Source organism: Tachyglossus aculeatus, chromosome 2, assembly GCF_015852505.1.
Source record: "Tachyglossus aculeatus isolate mTacAcu1 chromosome 2, mTacAcu1.pri, whole genome shotgun sequence".
Classification (NCBI taxonomy): Eukaryota; Metazoa; Chordata; class Mammalia; order Monotremata; family Tachyglossidae; genus Tachyglossus; species Tachyglossus aculeatus.
Genome location: NC_052067.1, coordinates 83,454,302 through 83,472,092, shown reverse-complemented (window position 1 = coordinate 83,472,092; position 17,791 = coordinate 83,454,302). Strand labels below are relative to the sequence as shown.

General features: G+C 42.0%; 1 protein-coding gene and 1 non-coding gene across 2 annotated transcripts in view; both read right to left on the bottom strand.

Annotated features, from left to right (window-relative positions):
- The window catches only part of SGK1 (serum/glucocorticoid regulated kinase 1), a 172,455-nt gene that overhangs the window by 89,480 nt on the left and 65,184 nt on the right, over positions 1 to 17,791 (bottom strand). The gene's annotated exons all lie outside the window — the stretch shown is intronic.
- LOC119924864 lies at positions 8,104 to 8,241 on the bottom strand. The gene has a single exon (XR_005449546.1). It is a non-coding gene; the product is annotated as a small nucleolar RNA SNORA7 (small nucleolar RNA).

The window sequence follows — 17,791 nt, the reverse complement described above, 5'->3', positions numbered from 1 at the left end:
ACCTCTAGACCACATCCTTCCTCTGTCCTGGAAGTCCTTCCCCTTGCATATCAGCCAGATGACCACTCTCACCCTGCAAAGCCTTATTAAACTCTCATCTCATTCCAGAAGCCTTCCCTGAATAGGTCCTCCTCTTCCTGACTCACTCTCACTTCTTCATCGTCTATGCAGTTTGATCTGTACCCCTTAAGCACTTGATGTTCATCGCACCTTCAGCCCCACAGCACTAATGTGAGCCTGTTGTTGGGTCGGGACCGTCTCTATATGTTGCCGATTTGTAGTTCCCAAGTGCTTAGTACAGTGCTCTGCACACAGTAAGCGCTCAATAAATATGATTGCATGAATGAATCTGTAATTTATTTTCATTTGACGCCCCCTCCAGACTGTAAACTGATTATAGGTAGGGATTATTCCTACCAACTCTGTTATATTGTAATAATAATAATGATGATGGTATTTAAGTGTTTACTATGTGTGAAGCACTGTTTAAAGTACTGGGGGGTGTACAAGATGACCAAGTTGTCCCACCTGGGGCTCACAGTCTTAATCCCCATTTTACAGATGAGGTAACTGAGGCCCAGAGAAGTTAAATGATTTGCCCAAAGTCACACAGCTGACAAATGGTGGAGCCGGGATTAGAACCCGTGACCTCTGACTCCCAAGTCTGTGCTCTTTCTACAGAGCCACACTGCTTCTCTTAAGCCCTTAGTAGAGTGCTCTGCACACAGTAAGTGCTCAGTAAACACCATTGATTTGTGTAGTGCCAATTTTCCTTTGACTGCACTTCTGACTACAGAGAAGTCTTAAACACCCTCCTGTATCCCTGGAAAGTGATTGTAGCACAGACCTTGGGGTTGGAAAGATAAGCCTGCTTCCATTTGCTCATCAGAAAAGCAAACAAAAGTGCTGCGGCCTAGATGCACCTGGCTACTCTCTCATTACACAGCAGAGTGGAGAGGAATTAGCCATATGACCATTGGTGTTGGGCAGGAGTCTGCTATCCAGAGCCGTTACTGAAACCCAATGGGTGCAAATCAATCAATCAATCATATTTATTGAGTGCTTATTGTGTGCAAAGCACTGTACTAAGCGCTTGGGAAGTACAAGTTGGCAACATATAGAGACGGTCCCTACCCAACAGTGGGCTCACAGTCTGGAAGCAAAGTGGGAGAGCAGCGGTTCCTCCAGCCACAATCCCATCAAGTCCCCTGAGGAAGAAAGGAGCTTTATGGTAGTCATTTTGCAGCCACTGGCCGAGCTCCAAAGCTCACTGGAAATCAGAGAACTTGAGGGACAAGTTTTAAAAGTTCTCAAAGTTGAAATGTTAAAAGCAGTTATTCCCTTCTCGTTATTCTCAAGGTCAATAGATTTATTTGGATTCCTGTAAAACTTTTTGATGCGGCAGAAGATAACCCTAAGTTACTTGTAAGAAATAATTAGCACTTTTAATTAGTTTAATTGGTAAATGAGAGAGGCAGCCTTCTCTGACTGAAGGGCATCTCAAATCTGGAGCCCATTAAAGACGCCTTTTTAAATGTCAACATGCCATGTACTGGCTGACCAGTAAAAAGAATTATAATGGAAAGAATACAATTGAATTCAGAACAAGCCCAGCATATAAAGAAAGGAAACACGAAGGAATTCTAGGATGTGGGAATTACATTATTGAAAATGAGCCTCATGTATCAAATTTGCTAATAGTCCAATAAGATCTGTAGACTGCAGCGTATTACCCTAAAGGTTTTAACTAGATATAACCATTACAGGCAAAGATAATTTTAAAAAAATGTATCAAGGCTAGTAGGAAGATGGACACTGAAGATAAGGGTTAATACAGTAGCTTGCGGAGGAATTTTGTTAGATACAACCTGTTGGCTCAAACCCTGGAAAGAAATAGCAGAACAGGAAGGCTACAGGTATGCTAACCACTGCTCTATAGCAGCAAGACATCTGGAATGTCAATGTTTTCTGGCCATTCCAGGCCTTTGGGGCCAGCAGTCTGGCACAGGTGAAATCTAGGGCAAATTTCTCACCAGTGGAAGAGGCCCAGTGTGTGCACATGGAAAGAAATAGGAAAAGTGTCTTACTGGTAATGTGGGCAAGAAAACAGCTGAACTGCACAGGGTGCAAGCTGTCAGATGCTTATCTAGAACTAACATTCTATGACCTTTGAAAGCAGAGATCTTTAAGTGTGATTTCTCAGAGGATTTCAGATGTGCTTTAAAACCCGGGTGGCAAATTGAATTTGTACCAGTATATGTGTGTCGACGTGATGGCCAGAGTCATATTGATAAGGAAAGTGTATCCATTTGTGTATGGCAGTGATTTAACATTGGAACTGATTCCAGCACTTCCTTTTCTGACTTTGATAGTCACCTTTGTTTCTGCGTAGGGTGGCAATTTTCCATTCTATGAACCTCCTGATTGGCTTCCAATGAGTCCCTGTAATTCATGTTCACAGGCAAATGCTTCCTCATTGGCCGTTGATTTTTATCCTATCTTATCTTTAACATTCTTTGGGAAAAGTGAGCAAAATAATTAGTCCAAACACAAAGCGGTTTGAAAATAGCTGATTTGTCCAGGAGTGGATAGAATGGTTAGATCCTGGAGTAGTATGGAACAGGGCACTGGTGGAAAAAAAAAAATCTACTGTTGGATCATCTGTTCTGGCAAGAATTTTTTCAAAAGAAGTCATTACCTATTTTTTGCTGTAGATCCGAGTTGCTTGGATGAGGGACTCCATGGTTGGGCAGGAGTTGGGATATTTGAATAAGATGTGAAAGATAACACTTTGAAAACTACTGTATTTATAGATATACAGACAGAAAAATCCAATTCAAAATCTTTCATTATTGCAACATATTTCCATTAGTATTTGACCACATGATTAAATTGTGCTTTTTATCACTTAAAATATATTTCTATTGTTTTGGTAATTTTTTTGGGGGGTGGGGGCAGATCTTGGGAATGCATTAATGCACTTTACATTATTTCCTGTGGGGAAACTACTTTATTAACACCCTTTAAGGATCAGGATGATATTCCAATTCACCTTTCCCGAGTGCATTACTCTGTGCTTCCTGCAAATTTAGCATAAACTGGTAAAAATTAGTTCATTCATTCATTCAATTGTATTTGTTGAGCACTTACTGTGTGCAGAGCACTGTACTAAGAGCTTGGGAAGTACAAGTCTGCAGCATATAGAGACGGTCCCTACCCAACAACGGGCTCACAGTCTAGAAGGGGGAGACAACAAAACAAAACATATAGACTGGTGTCAAAACCATCAGAACAAATAGAATTAAAGCTTTATGCATGTCATTAACAAAATAAATAGAATAGTAAATATGTACAAGTAAAAAAGAGTAATAAATCTGTACAAATATAAACAAGTGCTGTGGGGAGGGGAAGGAGGTAGGGTGGGGAGGATGGGGAGGAGGAGAGGAGAAAGGAGGCTCAGTCTGGGAAGGCCTCTTGGAGCAGGTGAGCTCTCAATAGGGCTTTGAAGGGAGGAAGAGAGCTAGCTTGGCCAATGTGCAGAGGGAGGGCATTCTAGGCCAGGGGAAGGATGTGGGCCAGGGGTCGATGGTGGGACAGAGGAGAACGGGGTACAGTGAGGAGGTTAGTGGCAGAGGAGTGGAGGGTGTGGGCTGGGCTGGAGAAGGAGAGAAGGGAGGTGAGGTAGGAGGGGGCGAGGTGATGGACAGCCTTGAAGCCGAGGGTGAGGAGTTTTTGCTTGATGTGTAGGTTGCCAGGCAGCCACTGAAGATTTTGGAGGAGGGGAGTAACATGCCCAGAACGTTTCTGCACACAGATAATCCAGGCAGCAGAGTGAAGTATAGACTGAAGTGAAGAGAGACAGGAGGATGGGAGATCAGAGAGGAGGCTGATGCAGTAATCCAGTTGGGTTAGGATGAGAGATTGAACCAGCAGGGTAGCTGTTTGGATGGAGAGGAAAGGGCGGATCTTGGTGGTGTTGCGGAGGTGAGACTGGCAGGTTTTGGTGACAGATTGGATGTGTGGGGTGAACGAGAGAGCAGAGTCGAGGATGACACCAAGGTTGTGGGCTTGTGAGACGGGAAGGATGGTAGTGCCATCCCAGCGATGGGAAAGTCAGGGAAAGGGCAGGGTTTGGGAGGGAAGATAAGGAGTTCAGTCTTAGACATATTGAGTTTTAGACGGCAGGCAGACAACCAGATGAAGATGTCCTGAAGGTAGGAGGCGATACGAGCCTGGAGGGAGAGAGAGCAGGGGCGGAGATGTAGGATTTGGGTGTCATCACTGTAGAGATGATAGTTGAAGCCATTGGAGCGAAGCAGTTCACCAAGGGAGGGAGTATAGATAGAGAACAGAAGGGGACCAAGAACTGACCCCTGAGGAACTCCTACAGTAAGAGGATGGGAGGGTGAGGAGGAGCCCGTGAAGGAGACTGAGAATTAATGGCCGGAGAGGTAAGAGGAGAACCGGGAGAGGAAGGAGTCTGTGAAGCCAAGGTGTTAGTGTGTTGAGGAGAAGGAGGTGGTCCACAGTGTCGAAGGCAGCTGTGAGGTCGAGGAAGATTACAGTAGAGTAGGAGCCATTGGAATATATTTCATAAGCAACATTCTTAAAAAAATCCCAGCAGCACTGCATCTTTCCTCATCTCTAAGGGTCTCCCTCACTCTTTGTAAATCTTGTATACATATTTTTTTATCGATACTACATTTATAGTCTAGGCATTTATTAGTGTATTTATGTTATGTTTCCTCCATTAGTCTGTAAACTCTTTGATGGCAGGGATTAGAATTACTAGTAACCCTAGCAAAGTGCTCTACACCCAGAAGACAGGCTATCTTTTGATCATAATAAGGAGGATAAGGAGACAAGGACGGAAGAGCAGGATCAATCTTATGGGATGCATTTTGTTACTGTGGAGTAAGCCATTCTTAACTTGCCTGCAATTTCCAGAAAGATGACTGTCCCTCACATGATCAGAACAGTGACCAGTTTAGATCGGAGATCGTTTCATTTGTCAACCTGTCCGCATTTTAAAAAGTACAGCAGATGTAACCTAAGGATAGGAAACTCCTGAGGGCTACTTGTATAGTTTAAATACATTTTTTTTAAGTTTAAGGAAATTCATTTTGAAAAATTAATATTTTCCCTTGGGTTTTATGTTCACATGGTTTAAAAGTGAAATTCAGTGCATATATTGCTCTCTCACACTGAACTAAATAGCCATCGTGGTTTGTGAGAGCTCTTTGAACAAAGCATCCTTTCTGAAGTTTTTGAAATTCCCTTTTTCCTCCTTCAAAATAGGAATCCACATGTTGGCAAGTGCAACTGAAATCTTACAGCAAAAGGTTTGATTACGGATTTCAACTCAGGATGTTTATGTTTTAAGGGCCCTTCTTGAGTTCTCTCAACACTCCTGTCTATTTGTTTCCTTTCCAAAATGCACAGTTTCAACTATAAAATCTATTCATCAAGAACCAGCAGGGCCAAATGGAAAAAGCACAGGCCTGGGAATCAGAGAATCTGGCTTCCAATCCTGGCTCTGCCACTTTCCTGCCATATGACCTAGTGCAACTTACTTAACTTCTCTGTGCCTCAGTTTCCTCATCTGTAAAATGAGAATTAAATACCTGTTCTCCTTTCTACTGAAACTAAGAGATCCATGCGGGACAGACACTGTGTCTGACCTATCTACCCCAAAACTTAGTATAGTGTTTGGCACATGGTAGGCACTTTTGTCTTATGCTGGTCTCCGACCTATAACGACACCATGGAAAAATCTCTCCCAGAATGACCCACCTCCATCTGCAATCATTCTGGTAGTGTATCCACAGATTTCTTCATAAAAATAAGAAAGTGGTTTACCACTGCCTCCTTCCGCACAGTAAACTTGAGTCTCCGCCCTCAACTCTCTTCCATGCTGCTGTTGCCCAGCACAGTAGAGTTTTGACTTGTAGCAGATTACTTTCCACTTGCTACCCGCTGCCCAAGCTAGGAATGGAATGGGTATGCCTCTGCTTGACTCTCCCTCCCGTAGCCGAGACTGGTAGAGTACTGGAAACTCCGTAAGAGCAACCCCGAGAGAAGAGTAGGTGCTTAATAAATACAATTATTATTATTATTATTGGTAAATTATTATTTTTCATAATAAATTTGCTTTAAATCAGTGTTCCACAGGTGGTGGTGTGGAAAATGATTCTGGTTGTTAAGAGTTGAATCCCAATCTAAAAGTTTAACATGAATTTTTTAATGTCAAAATTTAAAACATTAGAAACCCATTTTCACTTAACGAACGGTTTGACTGGAAGAGTCCTAAGGGCCTATATAGGACAGGATGTCAAGAAATAATATTCTTAGTAGGCAACTATCAATCAGTGGTATTGATTGAGCATAGATTGTGTGCAGAGCACTGTATTAGCGTTTGGGAGAGTAGAGTACAACAGAGGTAATAGACACAATCCCTGCCCACCAGGAGTTTACAGTCTAGTGGGAGTGAAGTAGTTGTAGACTAAGCATCGGTGGGGTCTCGAGGATGCTGAACTTGGGAGTGGAATCAGCGGCATCTCAACTGGGGCTCATACGTGAACATCCACCTGAGATTGTTCAGTCAAATCCCACAGCCGATTCAACATCAGAGCCTGCACACAGAGCAGCTCCTCAATGCCGCTTGTTTCCAAATGTGAATAAATTTTTGGCTCATTTATTCTATTTCGTTGACTCCCAATTGGAGAAGCAAGTGTAGGTTCTGAGACTGTGAGCTTGTTCTGGGCAGGGAATGTCACTCTTTATTGTTGTATTGTACTTTCCCCAGCACTTAGTACAGTGTTCTGCACACAGCGTTTAATAAATACAATTGAATGAATGAATGGAAGAATTATAGACTGTAAACTCCCCTCTAGATTGTAAGCTCCTTGTGGGCAGGGACCGTGTCTGTTGTTATTTTATACTCTCCCAAGCACTTAGTACAATGCTCTGCACACTGTAAGTACTCAGTAAATATAACTGAGTGAATGTTGGGATCACTTGCCACTGCTGGAGGCCTAAAGAATCTGATGGGCTTTTAGAGCGAAAAGGATCTGAGCCTGGGGAATAAAAACTAAGCCAAAAGTAGGCAGAGGAGAAGGGCAACAAAAGAGAAATATCAAGGAATTCAATCACATTTACTGAGTACTTTGTACAGCACTGTACTAAGTGAAGTGTACTAACTGTACTAAGTGTACTGTACTAAGAGAAGCAGCATGGCTCAGTGGAAAAGAGCATGGGCTTTGGAGTCCGAGGTCGTGGGTTCAAATCCCGACTCCACCAATTGTCAGCTGTGTGACTTTGGGCAAGTCACTTAACTTCTCTCTGCCTCAGTTACCTCATTTGTAAAATGGGGATTAAGACTGTGAGCCCCCCGTGGGACAACCTGATCACCTTGTAACCTCTCCAGTGCTTAGAACAGTGCTTTGCACATAGTAAGCTCTTAACAAATGCCATTATTATTATTATTATTATTAAGTGCTTGGGAAAGTACAATATAAATTGTACTGGCAACCTGTGTGCAACCCAATCATGCATCTAATTGATTAGAATGGTGTTTGATACCTAGTAAACCCTTAACAAAATACCATAAAAGGGAACAAAGCCTTTAGAATACCTTCACCCAACTATGGGTGAAGAAATTCCAGTTTTTTTAACCTATTCAAATTATATGCAAATATACATGAAGTCCTCTAGACTGTAAGACAGGGAACATGTCTACCAAGTCTGTTTTATTGTACTCTCACAAGAGTTTAGTACCATGATCTGCACACAGTAAGTGTTCAATAAATATCATTGATTGGTTGAGGTTCTCATAAATGTTTCATTGATCTGGTGAGGACTTAAAAAAAATCATGTTAGAGACTTGTCTTATGCTGTTGAGTCATCTTCGACCCATAGTGATGCCATGGACACATCTCTCCCAGAATGGCCCACGTCCATCTGCAATTGTTCTGGTAGTGCACCCATAGAGTTTTCTAGGTAAAAATAAGAAAGTGGCTTACCATTGCCTCGTTCTGCACAGTAAACGATTCTCTGCCCTCGACTCTCTCCCATCCCTCTACTGTCCAGCACAGGTGAGTTTTGACTTGTAGCAGATTGTCTTCCACTCACTAACCACTGCCCAAGCTAGGAATGGAATGGATACGCCTCTGTTTGACTCTCCCTCCCATAGTCGAGAGTGGTAGAGTACTGGGAACTCTCCAGATGTGACCCTGAGAGGGGGTGTTAGAGACTACTGTGCTAAATATTAAGCCTGTCCCTGCTCTATGTTATAGCAGAAATGAAATGTTTGTGCAGATATGGGCTCTTCTCTGGTTTTCACCAATTAATTAATTGAACTGCAAGTCCTTTTTATGGTATCTGTTACGCGCTAACTAAATCCAGGCATTGTACTAAGCACGGGTGTAAATATAAGCTAATCAGATTGGAGAAGTTAAGTGACTTGATCAAGGTCTCACAGCAGGCAAGTGGCAGAGCTGGGATTAGAATTCAGGTCCTCTGACTCCCAGTCTAGTGCTCTTTCCACTAGGTCAAACTATTTCTAAGCTGTTGCATAAAAACTTTATTACAATTTGTAGTCAAATGAATATAAGCAAAGAAAGACTATGAAACAGGCGGCAGTGATAGCAAAGGTTGGAGAAGATGACTCAAAAGCATGAAATATAAATAATAAAAAAGGCGCCATTGGTATGAGTTACATAAACACCATGAGGTGAGTCAGTTATTCCAGTGCTTTTCTTATGCTTTCTGGTGAATTTAAAAACTTTTAGGCTGTATTTTTGTACAGACTGTGGGATGTTTTGGTGCAGAATAGCCCATCTAGGTTTAGACTATCTTTATAGAACAGGAGTTACAGTTAACTGTGGCAAATTGTCAATGAATGACTGAATGAACAGCCTTGCCTCTCTCCTTCCTCTGTGCCTCTCCTGGGCTAGGTGTCAAAGTGTTTCAGTATTCTAGGTCATTGAAAATATTTCACTCCCTATCCCCTGTATATTGCTGGGCTGACATGCTTCCCTTGAGAGGGGCCTGGCCTTTGTGGCTTTGACACACCATGGAAATGAGTCCTCTTGAAGAGAGGAGCCTCCTGAAGTCACGATGGGCCCTGGGGCAGGGGGTGGAAAGACTGGAAGGGCAGCAGGAGTCCCTGGAGTAATGAAATATCATAATACCAAAGGTCAGGGGAACAGGGGCAAATGGGGTTTGGAATTCCCCACAGTCCCTTTTCTCCCAAATGTGGTTCAGGTTGACTATTGACCATCAGTCTCTAGTTCCACTGGTGACGAATAGAGAAGTCACAGGTGTTTTGACCCCATGCCATATAATCAAGACATTGTCTTAGAAAAGTCACAGGATAGATAATCTCTAGGCATTGGGTAGGTAGTTCTGGATAGAAAACCCTCTCTACCTAGTTAATAATAATAATAATTACAGTATTTAAGCACTTACTATGTGCCAGGCACCGTACTAAGCACTGGGGTAGATAAAAGCAAATTGGGTTGGACACTGTCCCTGCCCTACCTGGGGCTCACAGTCTCAATCCTCATTTTACAGATGAAGTAACTGAGACACAGAGAAGTGAAGTGATTTGATTTCAAGTCAAGGAGGGCCACCATCACACAGTCCCTCTAAACATGCTGTTGCCATGCGTGAATGGACCAATGGTCTAGTCCAGGGACATTTTTTTAAATGGTATTTAAGTGCTTACTCTGTGCCAGGTACTGCGCTAAACCCTGGGGTATATACAAGCTAATCAGGTTAGATACAGTCCATGTTCCACATAGGGCTCACAGTTTTAATTCCCATTTTACAGATGAGGTATATGAGGTACAGAGAAGTTTAATTGACTTTCCCAAGGTCAAAACAGTGGTGGAGCAGACAGAACTCGGGTTCTAACTCACTATGCTCCTACTACATCCCAACTCGCACACTTTGCTCCTCTCACTGGGTGTCAATCTTGCCTATTTCACCACAGATTCCTCGCCCACATCCTGCCTCTGGCCTGGCATGCCTTCTCTCCTCAAATCTGACAGACTCTCCCCATCTTCCAAGCCATACTGAAAGCACATCTCCTTCAGGAGTCCTTCTCTGACTGAGCCCTCCACCCCCTTTCTTCTTCTCCCACTCCCTTCTCTGTCACCCTGACTTGCTCCCTTTCTTCTTCCCCCTTCCCAGCCCCAAAGCACTTATGTACATATCTGTCATTTGTATTAATGTCTCTCTCCCCACCTCTAGACTGTAAACTCATTATGGGTAGGGAACATGTCTGTTTATTGTTGTATTGTACTCTCTCAAGCACTTAGTACAGTGCTCTACAAACAGAAAGTGCTCAATAAATAAGATTGAATGAATGAAAGGTCCTTCTGACTCCCACGTCTGTGCTCTCTTTACTAGGCCACGCTGCTCTTCTGTTACCCGCTCTGTATATATTGTACTCAATGCGCTGCCCACAGAAAGCGTTTAATAAGTATGATTGATTGATTCTGTTCTTCTGCCCACAGCTCCACTATTCCCTCAGATTTTTCCCTCACTCCACTGCCCTCTGCTTACGCATCTCTTTCCCTGAGCCTCTCTATCTCTTTATTCCGGCCGTCCCTACATAGGTTGACATTCTCCTGCCACCTTCAGTAGCCCCACAAGCACAAATGAAACTCACTGGGTCTGCATAAAATGTAAATCTGCATTTTATGAGGCAGTGCTGAATTTATTTTTTTCGTACAAATAAACTAGGATTAATTGAAAAAGTAGGTAACTGGTGGCTGTGTCATGACTGGGACCTATGAGTCATCTAAGTGATTTACAGGCTGTTCTTCAGATTACAAAAAAGCCCAAGCCAACTATATGCCATACAGTTTATGCCATTCACTGAAATTAAAGATAATTTCTTCCTGTGTGCTGGCAAAATGTTCTCTGCCATTTATGTTTGAAACATCTATTGTCCTAAATGTTTCTGACTTGTTTAAATAATGTTATCATCTATAATAACCATTATCAGTCCATTATAAGACACTAGGGAAGTGCATATGGCATTTCTTTTTAAACCTTGGATTGCATCCTTATTCCTTTGTGCTGCATGTTGGAGTCTCAGACCTTAATGTCAATTAAGTTTGAATTCTTCTTTGCCTTGAAAGTCTTTTAAGAGGAACGTGTTTTAGTTATTGTTCATCCATGAACTATGAAGCATAGCTTGCATGGGCATTATTATGCACATTCAGTACAAGCATGTGTTTTCACATACACAAAAATAAAAACAGTCTTTATTAACACCATTGAAAGACGTTTGCCCAGTTCTCCTATAATACAGGAATTGTGTTCCTGCAGAACCCCATGTTAATGATAACTTGCATTGTTGTATTTACTCCGTGTCTAATGTCACAAATATGCACCCATCCATTTCTTCCAACATCAAGTTGTGCTGTCTTGGACAGACATGCTATCTGAGATGCATAATGAAAACATGTTTTCTGGCAGACCTTAGAGTATTGTAATAAATGAGAACTTAAGAACACAAGTCCAAAGCAATTACATACAAATGATCCATCCAGTACTCTGTCTCTAACACTGGCACCAATCTAAAGTATTTATTGCATGCCTACTTTGTATTAAACATTGTACTAAGCCCTTGAAAACATGATCCATGCCCTTGAGGAGCTTACAACTAGAAGGAAAGATAGATACTGAAATTGCCTGTAGTATGAGTAATAGAGAAAAATTGGTATTAGGTAGAACAGGATGATGGCTGTTTCCTTGACTTCCATTCTCTTAGGCAAGTACCCATCCAACATCTCTTATTTTTTCCCCTCAGTAAACCTCCCATCCATGAAGTCACCACACTTCTTTTTTGAAAGGCCTTTGGAATAATCAACTCGTCACTTGACAGGAGTTATGTAGCTGCTTATGAAACTAGAGCTTTTGTTTTTTTTCTTTTGGATAGCATCTCAAATTTAAACATATGACAAATGAGTGGCCATTTAGCTAACATGTGCCCCATGTCTAGGTTTTATTGTCTAATTATGGAAGTGCCTTTTAATCATTGAAGGTAATATATTAATTGATCTTCACTAATTTAGGAACCAGGGTCATTGGACTCCTGAAGAGTCAGGTTAAGTTGAAAATGGAATTGTCCTGGGATTCTGAATTTTTTTAAATGTTTTTTAATGGTATTTGTTAAGCACTTATTATGGGCCAGGCACTTTACTAAGCACTGAGGTAGATACAAGATAATTGGGTTGAACATAATCCTTATCCCACATAGGGATCACAATCTTAAACCCCATTTTACAGATGAGATAACTGAGGCACAGAGAAGTTAAGTGACTTGCCCAAGGTCACACAGCAGACAAGGGGCAGATTTGGGTTTAGAACCCAGGTTCTCTAATTGCCAGGCCCATGCTCTTTCCATTAGACCATGCTGCTACTGAATCTATGTTCCCACCACAATTATTTTTATATCCAATGAAACACTGATAAACTTATTTACAGCCTCCTTAGCAGTCACACACCTATGTTGGCCCAATTTATTTATTTTGACCACTCTACTTGTGAATGTTTTCTATGTGTGCTTCTCTCATAAAACGAAATGTGAGCAGGGAACATCTTGTCTTATACTGTCGAGTTGTCTTCTACCCAAAGCGACGTCATGGACACATCTCTCCCAGAACGCCCCACCTCCACCTGCAATCGTTCTGGTAGTGTATCCACAGTTTTCTTGGTAAAAATACAGAAGTGGTTTACCACTGCCTCCTTCTGCACAGTAAACTTGAATCTCCATCCTCGACTCTCTCCCATGCTGCTGCTGCCCAGCACAGGTGAGTTTTGTCTTGTAGCAGATTGCCTTCCACTCGCTAGCCACTGCCAAGCTAGGAATGGAATGGATATGCCTCTGCTTGACTCTCCCTCCCATAGTTGAGACTGGTAGAGTACTGGAAATCTCCTGGTGTGACCCTGAGAGGGGTAACAGGGAACATATCACTAGGTTATGAGAAGCAGCGTGGCTCAGTGGAAAGAGCACGAGCTTTGGAGTCAGAGGTCAGGGGTTCAAATCCCAGCTCTGCCAATAGTCAGCTGTGTGACTTTGGGCAAGTCACTTAACTTCTCTGTGCCTCAATTACATCATCTGTAAAATGGGGGTTAAGACTGTGAGCCCCGTGTGGGACAACCTGATCACCTTGTAACTTCCCCAGCACTTAGAACAGTGCTTTGCACATAGTAAGTGCTTTATAAATGCCATTATTATTATTATTTCCCAAGCACCTAGTACACTACACAGCCTCAAGCCATCACTCAGTAAATGCTGCTACTGCTGTTGCTATTAAAGGCAACTGCTACTACTAAAGCACCATTTCTTTATGCAAGAGCAGAGAGTTGATCGGAATTCCATAAGTCTGTGTCTTTGGAAACAAGGAGTCTCGTAGACTGTTCTACCTAATACCTACTTATGTATATATGTTTGTACATATTTATTACTTTATTTATTTTACTTGTACATATCTATTCTATTTATTTTATTTTGTTAGTATGTTTGGTTTTGTTCTCTGTCTCCCCCTTTTAGACTGTGAGCCCACTGTTGGGTAGGGACTGTCTCTATATGTTGCCAACTTGGACTTCCCAAGCGCTTAGTACAGTGCTGTGCACACAGTAAGCGCTCAATAAGTACGATTTATTGATTGATTGCTTGACTTAGTCTAACACACTGCAACCTTCCAGCTGAACTTCCATTTTACTGAGGTAGAAATGCAGTAATATTGTGTGTGATTCCAGAGAATTCTGGGATGTGTGTCTTGAAAGATCCAGGTGTTCCTTCACCAGATGAGGGTCACCCCCAGGCTGACAAGGCCTAAGTAGAGGTTTTCTTTGAGCCAAGAAAGGGGCTTTGGGCATGGTTTGAATTGATTCTAGCTTTGTTTGAATGGAGAGGTCCCTCTGCTGTGTTATTCCTCTGGCTCCTAAGGTTACGAGGCAGGCCAACCCCCTTTGCCTTACCTTGCAACATTACCTTGCGCCTTTTAGCCACACAACTTTATCCAGTCTCCCTTCCCTCATTCCTTTGATGAAATAACTCTTGTGGTTTCTTGGACCCCAGCTAGTGCTAACTGTGCCTAAAACCCTTTTCTGCACTTTGTACAGCTCTACTTACTTTTGTGTTTCCCCACCATTGGATTCCCTTTCCTGCCTCTGGATTTGTGTCTTTTTCCTTGGTAACTGTCCACAGAGTCTGGAGCAGGGCTTTGCTCTGCTCCACGACAGCTAAGTGGCGCTTACTTTCTGTCATGTACACAGAAATTAAGATGACCATGAAGTTCCTCTCTTTGCACCCCATGATTCCTCAAAATTGTTGTTGGCTGATTAACAGACTTGTAATGGATAGAAAAATTTATCACTGGGTTCAGTATGGAATAGCTCCTAAAGGTAGAAATATCCAGCATTTGTGGCTCCAACTGCACACTGGGAGGCAGAGATATCAATCAGTGGTTTTTATTGAGCACTTACTGTGTGCAGAGCATTGTACTAAGCACTTGGGATAGTAGAAGGGTAGTAAAAGGGATGAGCTGATTGAATGCTTTAAAGTTGAGTGTTGGGAGGGTCCAAATAATGTATTCCCCTGCATCTGGTAATAACAACACTTACTATGCAAACCGGTAGCATGGTTTTTAAAAGTAGTACTGATTCATACAGTTCTAAGAGAAATGGGCTAATAGGCAGCCTGGCCTAGTGGCTTCTAATCCCAGCTCTGCCACTTGTCTGCTGGGTGACCCTGGACAAGTCATTTAACGTCTCAGTGCCTCAGTTATTTCATCCATGGAATGAGGATGAAGACTGTGAGCCCGTTCTGGGACAGGGACTGTGTCCCACCTGATTAGCTTGTGTCTGCCCCAACACTTAGTACAGTAGTTCCTAGCACATATTAAGCACTGAAAAAATATCCCCCCTCGCACCACTGTGAAGGAAAATAGCAATGTAGTTTCTATATTTTTAGAGAAAATCACTTCACATCCCCAAATGGTTATATATTATTATACATTCTGAAATACGAGTTGGAAAATCATAGGCACCCATTGTCGCTGTTTATCTGGGTAAGTGCTTTCCCGCTACTCCTATCACCAGCCGTGTCTTGTTTTCAGTCAAGTAAATTAAGGCAAAATGTAAACTATAAAAATTCAATTTGGAAAGATGGAGCCTTGGAAATACCAATTTGGGACCAAGGAGATTGACTTAAGAATAGCTGCTGTGGAGGCGCAGACCAACATTCCAGCTCTTAGAAGTGATGGAAATGTGGAATGTGTGTGAGAATTTGATTATAGAAAGGGAGCTCTCGGCCTAATATTCCTGGGTCTCAGAGGAAATTGTGATGTGATGTCTGAAGAGAGAGCCTTTGAGACCAGAAAGAAACTGATCCACTGGGAGTCATTTTACTGAATAGAGCTAAATCCTGTCTGGGTGGATATGGGCTTCCCCTCGAGGGCACTTTGCTCTGGAAATGGAAGCAGTTTGGGACGGAAAGAGTAATACAAACATTGAGTGTCTCTAGGATCGGAATGAGGAGTAGTTTTAGATCACTTCTGGCGATGGATCCAGTGAAGTTGAAGGGCCTGCGTGTTAGCCGTGAGGAAACATTTAAAAAGTTCAACAGTCCAGGTGCAGTAGGACAGGGTTGCTTGACTCAATGCCAGGCTGTTAAATATTTACTTAATGCTTAGCTGAACAGGTTATCGCTCTAAGTGCGTGTAATGAGGCGGGGGAAACTGAATCAAGGTGATGGCAGGGAGCTTTTGAAATAATAGTACTCCATTAAAGAGGAGCATAGGTCGGAAACCATGTTTGGGTGACAGCTATATCACACCTGTTAGGTTTTTAAAGTTCAGGGTTTGAAGTAGAATAAGATCAGAAATTTCCAGTGGAATTTCCTCTAAAAGACATTTAAAAATTATTTCACCTGAAATCTATAGCCATCGTAACCTGAAGGTAAAAAAGATAATAATAATAATAATAATAATGATGGCATTTGTTAAGTGCCTACTATGTGCAAAGCACTGTTCTAAGTGCTGGGGGGGATACAGTGTGATCAGATTGTCCCACGGGGGCCTCACAGTCAATCCCCATTTTACAGATGAGGTAACTGAGGCTCAGAGAAGTTAAGTGACTTGCCCAAGGTCACACAGCAGACATCTGGCAGAGCCAGGATTCGAACCCATGACCTCTGACTCCAAAGTCTGTGCTCTTTCCACTGAGCAACAATGCTACTCTACTTCACACACATCCCAAGAGGATTCTAGGGGAATGCCTAGTCATAATAATAATAATAATGGTATTTAGTTTGTAATATGTGCCAAAACCCATACTAAGCTCTGGATTTATATTATATAAAAATATAATGTATATATAATTTATATATATAAAACCTGCTATACATATATAAAATCTGCTGCTCTCCCCATCTTCAAAGCCTTATTGAAATAGCATCTCCAAGAAGCCTTCCCTAAGCCCTTATTTCCCCTCTCCCTCTCCCTTCTGTGTTGTCCTTGCACTTGGATCTTTACCTTTTATTCATCCCACCCTCAAGCCCCCTGCACTTATGTACATGCCCATAATTTATCTTAATGCATGTCTCCCCTCTAGGCTGAAGCTCTTTGTGGGCAGGGAGCATCTCCCAACTGTGTTATGTTCTCCTCTTGTTATATTGTACTTGTACTCCTAAGCTCTTAGGAAGGTGTTATAGAACAGTAAGCACTCAATCAATTAGTCAATGGTATTTATTGTGTGTTTTCTATGTGCAGAACATTGAACTAAGCACTTGAGATACTACAATAAAATTGAACTAGCAAATATGCTGCCCCGCTAGCATGTAGACTGTAAACTCTAGAATCAATCAGTGTGATTTGTAGGGAGCTTACTGAGTACAGAGCACCATACTAAGCACTTTTGAGAATACCATTCTTTGATCAACAGATATAAGATAATGAGGTCAGACAGTCTCTTGTCCCAAGTAGGACACACACTGTAAACAGGAAAAAGAACATTTTACAGATGAAGTAACTGAGTCACAGAAAAGCTTACTGATTTACAGGCAAGAGGCAGAGGCAGGATTTGAACCCAGATCCACTGATTTCCCTACCTATGCTGTTTCCACCAGGCCAGGCTGCTTCTTGGACCCTCTACCTTAATTCTGCTGTGGCTGTGGTATCACAACCATCTTAGCCACTCCGGAGAGCAAAACACTGGTGCCAAGGCAGGGACATACACATCCCTGGGAAGGGGTGAACTTTCATGTGGGAGGCTTAGTCATAATAGCATTTATTAAGTTCTTACTGTGTGCAAAGCATTGCATTTTGTGCTTCCTTGGTCTCCAAAGCCTCAGGCCTATTAGAGACTTGATCTGGTCTTTCCTGAAACCACTATTGTAGGAAAGACATTTAATAGTTAAACACAATTTTTAAAAAATTTTTCTTGAATGTTCCAGAGTTTTCTTTATTCATCTGTTTTAAAATATACACCATTGTCCAGTGCTCTGCACTAAGTGTTGGAGAAATACTTGGTTGATCAAGGAATTGATTAGTTGGTTGATTGTCAGCAATGTGGCTCACTTGCAGATAACTTAAGACCTAATTGAGCAATTTGTTTAAACCCTCACTTCCCAAATTTGCTTGCAGATTATTAAAGTGGCTAGTAAAGATGCTTCTTGTTACTTTTGAAATCCGGTTGAGAACCCACTCTATGGTGAGTGCAAATAAATCATATTTATTGAGCGTTTACTGTGTGCAAAGCACTATATGAG